This window comes from Hemicordylus capensis, chromosome 4 (assembly GCF_027244095.1).
Source record: "Hemicordylus capensis ecotype Gifberg chromosome 4, rHemCap1.1.pri, whole genome shotgun sequence".
Taxonomy (NCBI): domain Eukaryota; kingdom Metazoa; phylum Chordata; class Lepidosauria; order Squamata; family Cordylidae; genus Hemicordylus; species Hemicordylus capensis.
The window spans coordinates 193,989,382-194,003,335 of NC_069660.1; the positions used below are offsets into that span (position 1 = coordinate 193,989,382).

The 13,954-nt window shown below is 45.5% G+C and overlaps 1 long non-coding RNA gene across 1 annotated transcript in view; it reads right to left on the reverse strand.

The window, feature by feature from the left end:
* LOC128322078 (uncharacterized) overlaps window positions 1-13,665 on the reverse strand; it is a 37,913-nt gene extending 24,248 nt beyond the window's left edge. Inside the window, exon 1 of the long non-coding RNA XR_008305510.1 lies at window positions 13,568-13,665. This is a non-coding gene — a long non-coding RNA (uncharacterized LOC128322078). The remainder of the gene's footprint in view (window positions 1-13,567) is intronic.
* Window positions 13,666-13,954: the final 289 nt, after the last annotated feature.

Here is a 13,954-nt window from a genome sequence, read left to right on the forward strand (position 1 = left end):
AGATGAACAGACCAATGTGGGTAGAGTGTTTTCTTCCAATCACAATTTTAGAATACTATTGTACCGTTCTTTCACAGATGCAGGCCCATCATTCCCTCTCTCTATGGTTCCCGGGCATCCTTTGTTGTATTTCCTGCTTCAAACACAATACCTTTCAAAGATATAAGTACATTCAATGATAGAGTCATGCACAGTGATCAGCTGTTGAGATGCAATTCTTTTCCAAGGCTGAACTAAGAGCTTTGGCTCCTTTGTCTTCTATGGAGACATGCTGACCTGCCTACCATCTTGAAGTACACTAATTAAATGAGCATGTTTGGAGATCTCAGGGTGCACCCCAGGTATATATCTCTATATATAATTCTCTAAGGCATACCTGTGGCGAATCCCATGCATGGCAGCTCTTGCAAGAGTTTGCGAGCAGGTGCTGGGAGAGGAAGAAGAATGCTGGAAAGCAGCAGCTACTGTAGCTGGCCAAGAGAAAGCAGCAGCAGCAGTAGTGGGCGAGGGAAATAAGGTGGGGGCAGGCAAGAGGGAGGAGAGAAACTGGTGGTGTGATCTGCCACTGATAGTGCCCAGACAGTGCCCAGCTGCTGCTCCTGCCGAGTGCCGCTGCCAATTATGGCCCAATGGGGCGGGGGAGAACAAACTGGCTGAAGGGATGGAGACAAAATGAAGATGGGGCAGGAAGCCAGATTGGTTGTGGCGGCGGAGGGGGAGAGACAGGGAGAATTAGGGGTGCAGCTGCTCTGCACCAGGGTCAGCTAGTATTAGTAAAAGGGCTTGCAATTTGCAAGCATTCTTCCAAATATCCACCTCTTTAGGCTCTCAGTTCTCTATCACTCTTTCACCCCCAACCTGACTGGGATCTTCTTGGACAAAATATTTGGTCAGATCCCAGCAGGGAGCAGAGGCGTATCTAGGGAAAACAGCACCTAGGGCAAGCACTGAAATTGTGCCTCCATCCAAACATCTGACACCCATATTTCAGATAACTTTACCATAATATCAGCTGAAAAATACAAGTCAAGCTCATTAATCTTTTAATATTTCAAAAACTATTTAGCAGTGGATGTAGCCAGAACAAAAAATGCTGGAAAAGTCCAAATTTCAGTATGCTGGGGTGCATGAAATACCCAAATACTATGTGGAGGTGTACTTGGAAAACTAATGTCTAATTCTCTACTATGCATTGTAGCATCACTATTACATAAGTTTTAAAAATCAATGGAGAATTTGACTTTTCCCAGATACTCTGAAAATAATTAAAGGATATGCAGAGTAAACTCTGTCACTGCTTGGAATATATTCTAGTCTTTCAGAAAGACAGTTAAAATGAGAGAAAGAGAGCAAGAAACTCCCAGTGGGCCTTAATACTAAGGATTTCACACTGATTCAAAGACAAACTCACCATTAATAGCCATAGTATTAAGACATCACATCTAACTCATTTATCACAAGAAGCAAAGTAAGAGCAAATGAATACAATCCTAGCTCATAAGCTTCAGCTCATTATTCACAAGCCCTGATTCTCTGTACATAGTGCCAAACTGAATATGTGTACAGTGACATATTAAATTTTTAAAAAATCTGTAGCCCCTTTGGGGGCTTCCTAAAGGCTGTGGGGTGGGTCTGCAAAGGTTCCCCCTCCCCTCGCTGGCCTCTAGGGCTTTGCAGGGACCATTTGAGCATGTGTGGTGGTCTATATATATATATATATATATATATATATATATATATATATATATATGGCTGCTGAAAACAAAATGGCTGCCGTGCATGCTCAAATGGCCTCTGCAAGGCCTGGCATGGCCTAGGGCCTCACAAAGGGCATTTGAGCATGCAGAGTGGCCATTTTGTTTTCGGTGGCCATTTTTTAAAACAATTTTAAATTTTTAAAAATGGCACCCTCTTCAAGTGGTGCCCGGGGCACATGCCCTCCCTGCCCTACCCTAGATACACCCCTGACAGGGAGAAATGTGGGGGGAGGGACTGAAGATGCTGTAAGAGGGCCTTTGGAAGGTAGGGGAGTGAAAATAAGGTTTGATGGGTAAAACTGCCCCCTTTTTTTCTTGCCACAGTAAAAAAATTTAAAAATCATGTTTTAAACTCAAACACGGTTTTCCACATTTATTTTATAGCAGAAAGTGAGCAAAACTTGTAAACAGCACACTTGTCTTGTATGCAGCACTTATTCCCCCTTGTCAGTTGGTGTGGCAGAGATTAAAAGAGCTCTCTCACAACTCTCCACTTCAGGCAGGGAGAATTTTTTTTTTAACCAAAAGTAAGTCCTGCCTGCATAACTGAATGATCCAGTCCTGAACTCTGTTCTGTTTAAAATGCAAACTCTATGGTTAAGGGGGGGAAACACCACATTGCTATTCAGATGATCATCTAATCACATGATAGTAACTGCCCCTACATTATATCTTTTGTACATGGGTAGAGGAATCTAATCACATGTTAAAAGTATCATCTGAACTGGCCCTCTCTCCCTCAGCCCTATATGGTCAACTGGTGCAGAATGCAGCTGCCAAGGCGCCTTGGCGAGCACATGTGACACCTTTGCTCGTTCAGTTGCACTGGTTGCCAGTTGAGTCCCGGGTTAAGTTTAAAGTATTAACCTTAACATTTAAAGCCCTACATGGTATGGGCTCTCCATACCTCCAAGACCGCCTTGTTCGATATGTCCCTTGCCGGGTCCTGAGATCAGCCACAAGTAATGCCTTCGTGATCCCAGCCCCTAGGGATATTAAACTGCAATCAATGAGAGCCAGAGCCTTCTCAGTGATGGCCCCGACTCTATGGAATGATCTCCTGGATAATATCAGAGCTCTCCATGATCTGTTGGCCTTTTGTAAGGCATGTAAGACCTCCGGGTGTACAGTCGCTGAGATAGCTGGTCGTAGAGTGATCCTGTAATCCATGGTTATTATGTCTTGTGGAAAGGGTATTGTATGGGGTTGTAGTTTATGAAGTTATGTAAGATATCTTTTAATGGAATTATGTTGCTGTGTATGTTACTGCTTGTAAGCCGCCCTGAGTCCTATGAGAGTAGGGCAACATATAAATGTAACTAACTAACTAACTAACTAACTAACTAAATAAATAAATAAATAAATCTGGAGATGACAGGGAGGGAACCTGGAACTTTCTGCATGCATGCACACAAGCATGCAGATGCTCTTCCCAGAGTGGACCCATCCCCTAGGGGGAATATCTTAGAGTGCTGATCACATTTCTTCCTGTTCCTTCCATCCTGTTCAGAGTCTTCAGACAGCTGAGCTCAGAGCTGAGCTGCCCAGGCCATGAGTGCTCTGTATTCCTATCTCTCCGTGGCAGGCAGGATGGAAGGAAGGTTGGTTTGATTTTGTGGCTTTCTCGGCACCTAAACTGTGCTATTGCTGCTATAACTATCTGGTTTGCTGGATCTCAGATTGACAAAGGCAGAACTTGGGTGCCTGCCTGCCTGCCTTGAGTTTTGGTTTGGCTTGTTTGTGAGATAGTGTTGTGGCCAGAAATGGACTGTGGCAAGTGTGTGTTTGTGTGTGTGTGTGTAATATTTCTTGGTGACTGCTGTGATGAGCTCTATGTCTGGCCTTGAGTCTAACTTGTGCTTCACTCACTGCTCTGGTCTGCTTTGCAATCTGCATTGCAAGGTGTACTCAGTCAAAATGTGGCTCAAGTTGCTGTAATTGAGCTCATGGCTATGCTTGCTGCTAAGGGTATGTGCTACTGTGGCAGCTGTTGCAATGCTAGGAACATAAGGAGTCATAATTGTGTGTGAGAGAGCAACTTGTGCCAGTGATGTTACTGCAGTGCAGGCACTGTGGCTGGCAGTGGATTCTGGGTCAATGATTCTTTTTTGGCCATTTTTGTACCGTGTTTGAAATGTGTGTTCTGTGTTGGGAGGGACGGATTCCCTTTTACTGTCTGCTTCTAATCTGTAGTGTTTTTCAAGGCAAGGTTGTAAAATGTAAATTGCAATGCAAAACTTGTATGCATGCAATCTGAATGAAGCTTGTTCCAGCCATAAGAACAATGGGAAAAATCAAAATATCCCATTTTGAAATTTTTTGAAAAATATCCCATTTTGAAAAACCAAAATATCCCAGCCATAAGAACAATGGGAAAAATCAAAATATCCCATGGGTAGTTCCTAGGGACACCAAAGTGGGTTGCATGGTAGGGCATAATAGGTGCTAGCTACCACTCAGCCCACAAAAGAAATGGGCAAGAGTAAACAAATTTTAATATTTCCCCCAAACCCCAATAGGATTTCCGCATTGTTGTGTTCACCCTGACTCCAACATTAAACCCAGAGTTACCAATCCAGAATTATGTAGAATCCAGGCCTGTGTCTGATTCCATTTTATTAAGGAATCAATTAATGCCCAAACACAGATGAACTGACATGACACCCAGATCTCACAACATTCTTCTAGGACAGATGGTAATTGCTTTTTGAAGGTAGGGGTAATCTAGCATTGTTTCTCACAAGAGACTCAATGGCCAGGATTGCTTTCCTGTCTCACACATATCCAAATGCTATCACTGTGGAGCTTTCACCAATCATGGGTGATTGCTCTGCTATCCAGTGAATTGTCTTGAATTGCCAGGGGATAATCATATCTTTCTCTGAGGAAATATCTGCTATGTAGAATTAGAAGCATTGTTTATACCCTACTGCTGTCTTTAGAATTCCACCCTAGGTAGATGAACACAAAAGAAAATGATTTAACTGATTTCTCACACCTATAGCCTTGATTTTTCCTTCCTAACACCATTTTTAACACTCTTGGGGGAGAGGTGCCAGAAAATCTGGGGACAAAAAAAGATGCCCATTTGCAAGCTGAGATGCAGATTTGCTTTGGGAATGTCAATAGAACAATATCCTGCCCAATATCCTGCCCTGAATGTCAACAGGAAATGGGACCCAGATCCTGATCAACCTGGATTGACTTAATATCTGAACTAATGTCAATAATTAAAAGACAGCATCGAGAGGGTAACAGCAATTTACACCTTTTGTGATCCAGGAAGGATGATAATATTTTTAATAGACTCTATGGAGATCAAATGATGGAACTACTGTAAGAAGGGGTCTCTGGACGTGGCAAATCAACAAGCTTTGCCTAACCAGCAGATCTTTGCTCAAGAGCGATCCCAGAGTTTGCTGTTCAAGCTATGGGGCTAGAGCAGGAATTCTTTCCATGTACAGCGACCGTCAGTGACCTCTGCTGTGCAGTGAGAAGTCAAGATTAGCCAGCCATGGTGCTCCCTCTTTCTGCCTTGCTCTGAACAATCTACTACCAGCCTGCTTGACGGCTTAAAGCCTGCATCGCTCCCAAGCCCCAGCAACGAACAAGTCCTTTGAAGCCTTCTCCGTGAACCTGGTGAGATGCCAATTCAACGAACAGCTCAGCCTGCTCCCCCGTCCCTCCTCCCAACTAATCACTGCCATCCCTTTCCTAAGCCCTCCCTTCTTCCTTCTCTCTTGGTTTCTCTCTAAAAGTTTTATTAGGATTTGTTAGACAGCTGTAATTATTGATTACACAAACATACGATAGCTAGGCACATTGCACTACACCTTGAATTGGAAACGTGTTTAATTTGGATGACCTGTTTGAATTGTATCCTGATGAGCAACTTTTTATAATAAAGCCTCCTGAATTACTTGAGAGTGTTTTAGTCTATCCCGGCTATCCCAGCCATGTACGCAGGCGCACAGCCTCCATAATGGCCACCGGGTGAAGGCCGAAAACTGTTCAAAGAGTGCACGAATGGGGGCATGAGGAAGGCTGGCGGGGGGTGGAACCTCCATGGACACCCCCCCCCGACATCTAGGAACTCCCACGAGGAGAATAAAATTTAAAAAACAAAATGTTTAACAATGTGACACTCGCGAACCCCCTGAACATCCCCTGATGCTGTCAGTCTGTGTGTTTCCTTACACTGCCAGTGGCAGTTAATTACATTGCGGGTGACCATAAGGCATGCCTTGGATCAGACTAAAGGCCCAACAAGTCCAGCATTCTGTTTTGCACAGTGGCCAACCAGATGCCTCTTGGAAGTCCACAAGCAATGCATGATGTCAACAGCTACTACCCCTGCTCTTCCATACCTGCAACAACTAGTATACAGAAGTATTTGTCTCTGAAAATGGAGGTTTCACATTACTGGGATAGCCAGTGTTGACAGGAAAACACTCAGCATGGCAATTTGACTGTGGATTTCAGAGGGAGAGAGTTTAACATGGGCTTATCATAGTATGTTTCTTTTCATTGGTCCATTAACTTCTATCCAGTCAAGAAATCAAAGTCTGAACATTTGGGATTCAATAACAATGGCATTACCAAGTTTATAGCATGACATGGAGGCTCTTCACACGATTTGTGTGAAGAGCCTCTAGGGGCTTTGTGGGGAGAGCAGGCTTAGCCCGCTCTCCCCGCAGACAAGCAGACAGTTTGCTCTGGGCGGCCGCAGTGGCCACCCACACGACTGCCAGCTCCGTCATGGAGCTGGTCGGGCTGGGGAGTTTGGGGGCTGTGCAGCCCCCAGAAGCTACAGCATGCCCTGCGCGAGTGTGCAGGGCATGCTGGAGAGACCCCCGAGCCAGGAGGCTGCTTTTTAGCCTCCCAGTAGGGGGTCTACTCGTGAGTAGCCATGCTGCAGAGCCATGCCTTGGCTACTCACAATTTTAGAAACCGGGTTTGCAGAGCGCTCGCTCCGCAAACTAGGTTTAAGGGGCGGGCTACCAAAGTGGGCTAGCTGTTTGTAAGCCACTGGGTTCGCCTGCGAGCCCAGCAGTTGACACAAGCAGCAAAAATCAGGCTAGGCTTTCCTAGCCCGATTTTTGCTGCTCGTGGGAATAGCCTCATGAAAATACATGCTAGGTAAATGATCCAGCAAAAGATAAGCATTCATTGATTCCAGTGGGAGTGATTTAATCAACGTTTTAACTCTTTCACTGGGACTTCAAAATGTTTAAATTTTAGATTATACCCTAGACTGAAAAAGATATACACCAGTAATCAATTTGTTACATCCCAATTGTAAGCATTTTCCATTAGAAGTCTAACTTCAATGGGACTTGTAAATATACCTAAGTTACAGTCTTAGGGCCAGTTCATACATGCTGTGGCCACCATACAATAGTCACCAAGTGGGTCAGGTCCACTGCCAGGTTCACAGTTAGAATGCTCTGTTTGAACCAGACAAACATTTAAACATTTAAGCTATAAACCCACATGGGGTTTATACATGAAGCCATTGTGATTTACATGGTAGTGGGGTCCCCTTTGCAGGTTGCTGTGCTTGTGCAAATTTTGGCCATAGTTGTATAGCACCATGTTGACTTGCCAGTTCACAAACATAGCTCCCACCTGCCAGCAGTTCCACACACTCCTGTAGACAATCACTAGGGGAGCTGCCAGGTATATAATCTGGAATATAATGTACAGTTCAGTGTGTGTGTGTGTGTGTGTGTGTGTGTGTGTGTGTGTGTGTGTAATAAAAAACAGCATATCTTTTAGAACAGAAGCAGAAACTGCATTCACATATAACATGGAACCATGGGTCCATTGGACCAGTGATTCTGTGCCCCCCTTCCCCCACTCTTCAATCTGAATTTAGACATTCAGGAGAACTGGCTCTCTGCAGTCAGTGAGACTTCAGAGAAGTGAGGGAGCTGGCAGTGTGGGTTTTCTTCTTGACAGAAGGACAGTCCACATAGCCAATCAGGCCAGAGTTGAGGGAGGCGTGTCCTCCTTCAACTCCAGTTATAGGGCCAGCAGCCTGTGGTTCCAAATTCGAATGTACCGCAGGCTACTTGGAACCTTGGGTTGAGGCAAAAAACCTTAATTCAACCCAAGGGTTCAGATTGGAGTCCCAATCCTGAACCCTTGGTTTCATCACATGCCTGACTGTGGTTCCCACATTCGGATGTAAAGTCCACGGCACCTCAGACCTATTCAACTGTGGTTCTGTGTTACATGCGAATGCATCCAGAAAGTGTTACCCTCACAGGAAGCCCCTCCTTTTATTTATCTCTCCTTTCCACTTCCTGGAAAGTGTGCAGGACATCCTGCAGTGACATAGTGAGGGGGAGTTCTTGGCAAGTCCCTGCTCTGATTACGTGTTGGGGATAGCGTTCATCTGAACTGGCCTTGAGCCATAGAAATAAACAACAACAACAACACCTACATATAGGACCTTCATATCACCTTAGACACATTAGTTTTCAATTGAATCAATTGGTACATTCATTTATGAGTGATTAAATGACATATGTGAACTGGCCTTAGGTTTTTGGGTGTGCACACCTATTCTGACAGAAATGTCTAAAATTACATTGAAGTTACTTTTTGTAGCTTTCCAAAAGAGCCATTTATGATTTTAAAAAGTAACATTCAGAACACCTTTGGATTTCAGAGTAAAAATAATAAAAGTAATAATGATAATAATTCAAGAAAATGTCTCTGCACATAACCCAGGTGACAAATGATGCGCCCCATAAAAATTTTTAATCAGAAAATACCATCCCAAGAACTGAATTGAAATGTGATGCAAATCAAATGAGAACTTAGGAAAAGCAGATTACACTCTGATCCATTCCTTATGAATGTATGTTTAAATACCATGTAATTTTCTACTCACATCCCCAGAAGAGATCTGTTTTACTATTCTTTGCCTTCTCCTATTTATGAAGTGAAGCAAGGATTAAAAATCAATACCTCTCATTGAATGCTACCACAACTTCTACCTGATTTTTAAAAACTATTTCTGTAATATTCACCTTGACAAAATTATCGCCAAGTGCTCAGAACAACATTTTCAGTTCTCTCTCTCTCTCTCTCTCTCTCTCTCTCTCTCTCTCACTCACCTTGTACATTTTATTCACGGGAGGCTGATTCATCCAAGCACCTACTTATTAGTCAAGTTTCCCTTTGGATATGAAGTCTGAGCAAAAAGTACTGGAGAGAGGGAGAAAAGCAACTGTGCCAACAGCCTGAGGGAAAGATAAAAGCTGTAATTTTGGGTTCTGTAGGGGTCAGTGAGAGAGGGCTAAGATGGTGTTCTGTATCCATATTGAATCTTTGCCGCAATCACAGACCTACTACAGCGACGCAGTATGAACTGACTTTTCAACATGTTTAGAGGGAAAGGCAGAAAAGAAAAGAGAAATGCACAAAAGGCAAGAGGCAGAAAGATAAACATTTAAGCTAAAATAATTAGCTGGAGAGATCTATGGGAAGGCATAAAGATTTCAACAAGCCTCCTGATGGAACAGAACTCAGCACGGGGCAGATGGACTTGTACAAAGAAACTCCTGGCCTGTTACAAAGAATAGCACTTGCAGAAGCAAAGGAATAGCCACACACTGGGAGCTCAGAAAAGGTCAAACTTTGAAGGCTGGTAGCTAAGCTAAGTACCATAACAAGAATACACTGTGGGCGGGAGGAGCGGGGCGGGGGGAGAGAATGTAAGTTTTATTCCTTACAAGATATTTTGCAAAATAAAACTGGAAAATAGAATTCTTCTATCCCCCCCCCAATCATTTTTAGAAGGTATATTTTAAAAAGGAAAATAAGAGGACATGGCTTCCTTGAATCTTCTATAATAATGACCATACCTCTGCAAGTCTGTCTGTTCACCATCTCTTGAACTGTTTTGCTGACTGGGGTAGGAAGGAGATCGTCTGAATAAGAACCTTTCATTGAAAGACACCCCACACATGTCATTTGCCAGCATGGTGTAGTGGTTAGAGTGCTGGACTAGGACCAGGGAGACCTGAGTTCAAATCCCCATTCAGCCATGAAACTAGCTGGGTGACTCTGGGCCAGTCACTTCTTTCTCAGCCTAACCTACTTCACAGGGTTGTTGTGAGGAGAAACTTAAGTATGTAGTACACTGCTCTGGGCTCCTTGGAGGATGAGCGGAATATAAAAAACGATTTTTAAAAAAACAAAACAACTTCCGTATAGGAACAGTATAAAGAAACAGCACAGCTTCTCTCTGTTTTAGGGAGAGGCATCAGTGCCTGTATGACACCAGCAAAATTTATTTATTTTTACATTTACATCTTGTTCTTTCTCCAGTGAGCCCAGAGTGGTGTACATGGTTATGTTTGTGTGGTGTACATGGTCATAACAACCCTGTGAGGTAGGTTAGGCTGAGAGATAAATGACTGGCTCAGAGTCATCCCTTGAGTTTCATGGCTGAATGGGGATTTGAACCTTAGTCTTTCCAGGCCTAGTCCAACACGAACTATCACACCAACCAGCCTCTTCCCAGGACTAAGGAAGGAAGGAAACGGCTTCCATGTTTACGAGACTTAGAAGCACAGGGTCAAGAATGAATGTGTGGGCATACAGATGTGAGTGGCAGCCAGCAGAGTTTCTATCTGGAAGCACAACTGGGTAGCAGGGGAGGACTTGGAGAAGCAGTGACATGAACAAGCAGCCAGAGGCGTAACTAGGGAAAACGGCGCCTAGGGCAAGTACTGACATTGCGCCCCCCGCCAACCTTGCCAGCTCGTCACCGCTACCTGCACCCCAGCCGGTGGCCCGGCCCCGGACGGAGTCATGTGCCCTGGGATGGCTGGTGGGGGGTGAGCACCAAGGTCATAGCCCCCCTATCCTTCAGCCACTGGACCGCGGAGGCGGTGGGTGGCGGTGGATGGACAGAGAACAGAGCAACGCCAAGGCCTGCCGTCTGGCCCGGCGTCGCTTCCCAACTGCTATCAAAAGCATTTGAAGACATGTCCATTACCCCCTAGTTTAATTTTTTTTAAGCATTTTAAAAAATTCCACTTAATTTTAAAAGATTCCACTCAATGTGTTAATTAAGAAAAATATTTTTCGGTGGTGGTATTATAAATCCTTTAAAGAAAATATTAAGATAGATGATTAACCGGCTTGGTGTATATGCATGTGCATCAGCATACAGATTCCAGAAAATTCAGTTTTAAGTGGCTATATTCAATCACTTTACTAGGAGCATTTACAGAAAACCTCAAGATTAATATCAATCAAAAAAACTAACATGAGTTAAAACACCCTGCTGAAACACCCTGAGCAAAGAGACACCTTTAAAGTGGCAGAGACACCTTTAACTACAAGACTGATTTTATGTTATGTTCACATTACCAAATTCAATGAGATTTGTTCTAAGGTATTCATAGGATTGCAGTGCAGGGAGATATCCCTGAAGAAGCAATACTGGAGTATGTTTGTTGCATCCCTCTTGCAAAAATCAGGTGTTACTAGACTTTAATTCATCCTCCCCAGTCGAATCACAAGCGATTTGATAGTTGCATGGTTTCTCTTTAAGAGGCTTAATTAATCCCAAATGGTTCTACTGCCAAAATGACACAGAAACGCTGCTTCCTTACACCAACCACCACCACCATCCCTGAATCTAGAACCTGCATAACACGGAATAGAAAACAAGACTGCCATGAGTCCACAGACTGGGGTTAAAGGTACCCACATCAGCACCCACTACAGACAGTTAAGGGCAGGATGGTTTTTCCCTTTAAGATGCCTGCTCAATATACTAGCCCCATCCCTGCCCCCACCCCCGCCTTCCTCCGCTTGCCATAACTCCATCAAGTTGGGGATCGGGTCATTTGCTAGGTAAGAAAAACGAAGCCTCATTCTACCACAAGTCACAATTTCAATCGAGGACAAGAGCGGACTGTCGAGGGCTGGACCGTTCTTGATCGAAACTGACAGGAGATCCTCCCCACCCCAGAACTGGGTCTTTTGCCCGCTGGCTTTGTACACATGCGGCTGGGCTTTGCTTTGTTTTGTTTCCCTGCTATGCAGAGAGGCGCTTCCATATTAAAAACTGCAGCGGCGGCGAGTCGCCTGCAAGAGGAGGAAGGCCAACCTGGCGCACAAAAGCTGTCTTGGGAGGCAGTTCACAGCCGAGGATAAAGATCAGCATAGGGCTGGCTCGAGCCCGGGGCCTTCTCTTGAAGTGCCTCCACTGTTACCTGGGAGACCCCAGTTACCACAAACCAGACAGACAAGGATGATTGAAGGAAGCAATAGTCACCATTTATTGAACCAAAACCAGCGCTGGTGGCTCTTTCCTGTGCCTCGTGGCCTACCAGGAAAGACGCGCCAAATACCCAGTGCCTTGGGGTTTTATACCTTGGCATTGTTACACAGCTGGGCGTCCCCCATTCAGCCCGAGGGACCAATTAATTCATTACATTTACACATGTGTTTGCCTTGAGGCTGGACTTTGCCCTAAGTTTCGGTTCTTCAGCAGACAGATAAGCAAATTAAGAGAAGATTCTTTCACATTCTAAGAAGCAGGGCAGTTTGGAATAAGCCGATCATTCGATGCCTATGCTAATGAAGTTTGCAACACCCATACCCTCTTCCCCCACCCTGTCTGTCCTTGGCAGATAAGTAACTCAGCAAGGAATTTTCCATTCAACACTTGCAAACTCTATTAACCATTTCTTGACCAGTGCAAACCTGAGTTCTGTCTCACTCTTTTTGCAAAGACACTTTCCCATTCCATGAGAACAAAGTAATTACAAAGCAGCTTTCAGAAAAGGCATTTCCCCCTCATTCCACATCCACCACGGGGAAGAGGCAGGGGGGGGGTGGCATCTTGTTCTCAACAGCGCGAGCCTGTGCAGCAGTGTGCTACACGGGGGAGGGAGAGGCAGAGGCACCATCCCAGAAAAGGGAGGAAGGAAAGGAAGGAACCACACATTGTGTAAACGTCGTCCGCTCTCCAGCCGCCATCCCCACTCGCTCCCCTCCTGTGGTGGTGTTGGTGGCGTTTTAATCACTGGTCTGTCACAAGCAAGTGCTTTATAGCCGCGTTAAAAAAGGGAAAATGTTAAAAAGAAAAACAACTGACAAGAGGCAAAGCCATAAGGCTCCTCTAGCAAAGAGGCACAGGAAGAGGAACTCTCAGGGCTGGGAACCATTAAGAAAGCAACACAGCAGACAGAGCTGCACAAAGGGAGGATGGGGAGAGGGAGAGAAAGGGGCTTTTGCAGCCGCTCGCACACACGGCTCGCGCGGGTTTGGCTTTTTACCTCAGCTCTCCCCATTTTCCAAGCTGAGCAGCCCCATCCAAAGTTGTTTCTTTGGCCCTTTTAACTGGTGAAAGGATTCAAGCTTGCATGAGAGAGGAGCTGAAAGGAAAGTGGGGCACCTCCATAGGACCGGGGGCGCGGGGCGGAACAGAGTCCCCGAAACAGACCCTGCTCCAGTGGAAGAGAGAAACAGAAGGATCGTGGGTTAAAATAGGAAGCGGGACAGTAGGTGAGCTGCGATGGTCCTCAAACGGAAGGTGATTGCGCCCCGCTCCTCACCCAGAGAAGGAAGGCATGCCAGTAGCAAGCGATGCTGCTGGGCTCAGCGCCCCTTCCTCGTGCAAGTCCTGCACTTTTCACTGAAATTGGGCCGCTCGCCGCCATCTGCGGCACGGCTGGCTTGTCTCAGCCCCCTTCTCCACAAGGAGCACACAGTAAATTACAAAGATCAACACACACACACACACCTCCTTGTCCTTGGCTTGCTTTATTGCATACTTGCTTGTGATGATGATGAGGGGCAGGCAGGCCGTCAAATCCTTCCTCCGCTCCTGTAGTGCTGCACAAAACACTCTGGTCTGACTCCCACACCCTGCCTCGTGGTCGCCGCGTGCGATTGCAGGCGGCAGACACGCATGCGTGGCGTGTCCTCCTCGCCAGGGGCGGGGACTGAGCGGAGTGATATTATATGATGTGAATGACGGTCCGTTGACAACGCTGATTCGCCTAAGCAGCAAGCAGGGAGGCAGGCAAATTTAGGTGCCTGCGCCGCACCGCGGCGCCCAGGAACAATGGGGGAGGCGCCGGCCGGGACCCGGGGAGGGGGACTGCTCAATGCGTCCCACACTGCCTGCTGTGCACACACAAAAAATTTTGAACAAAAAA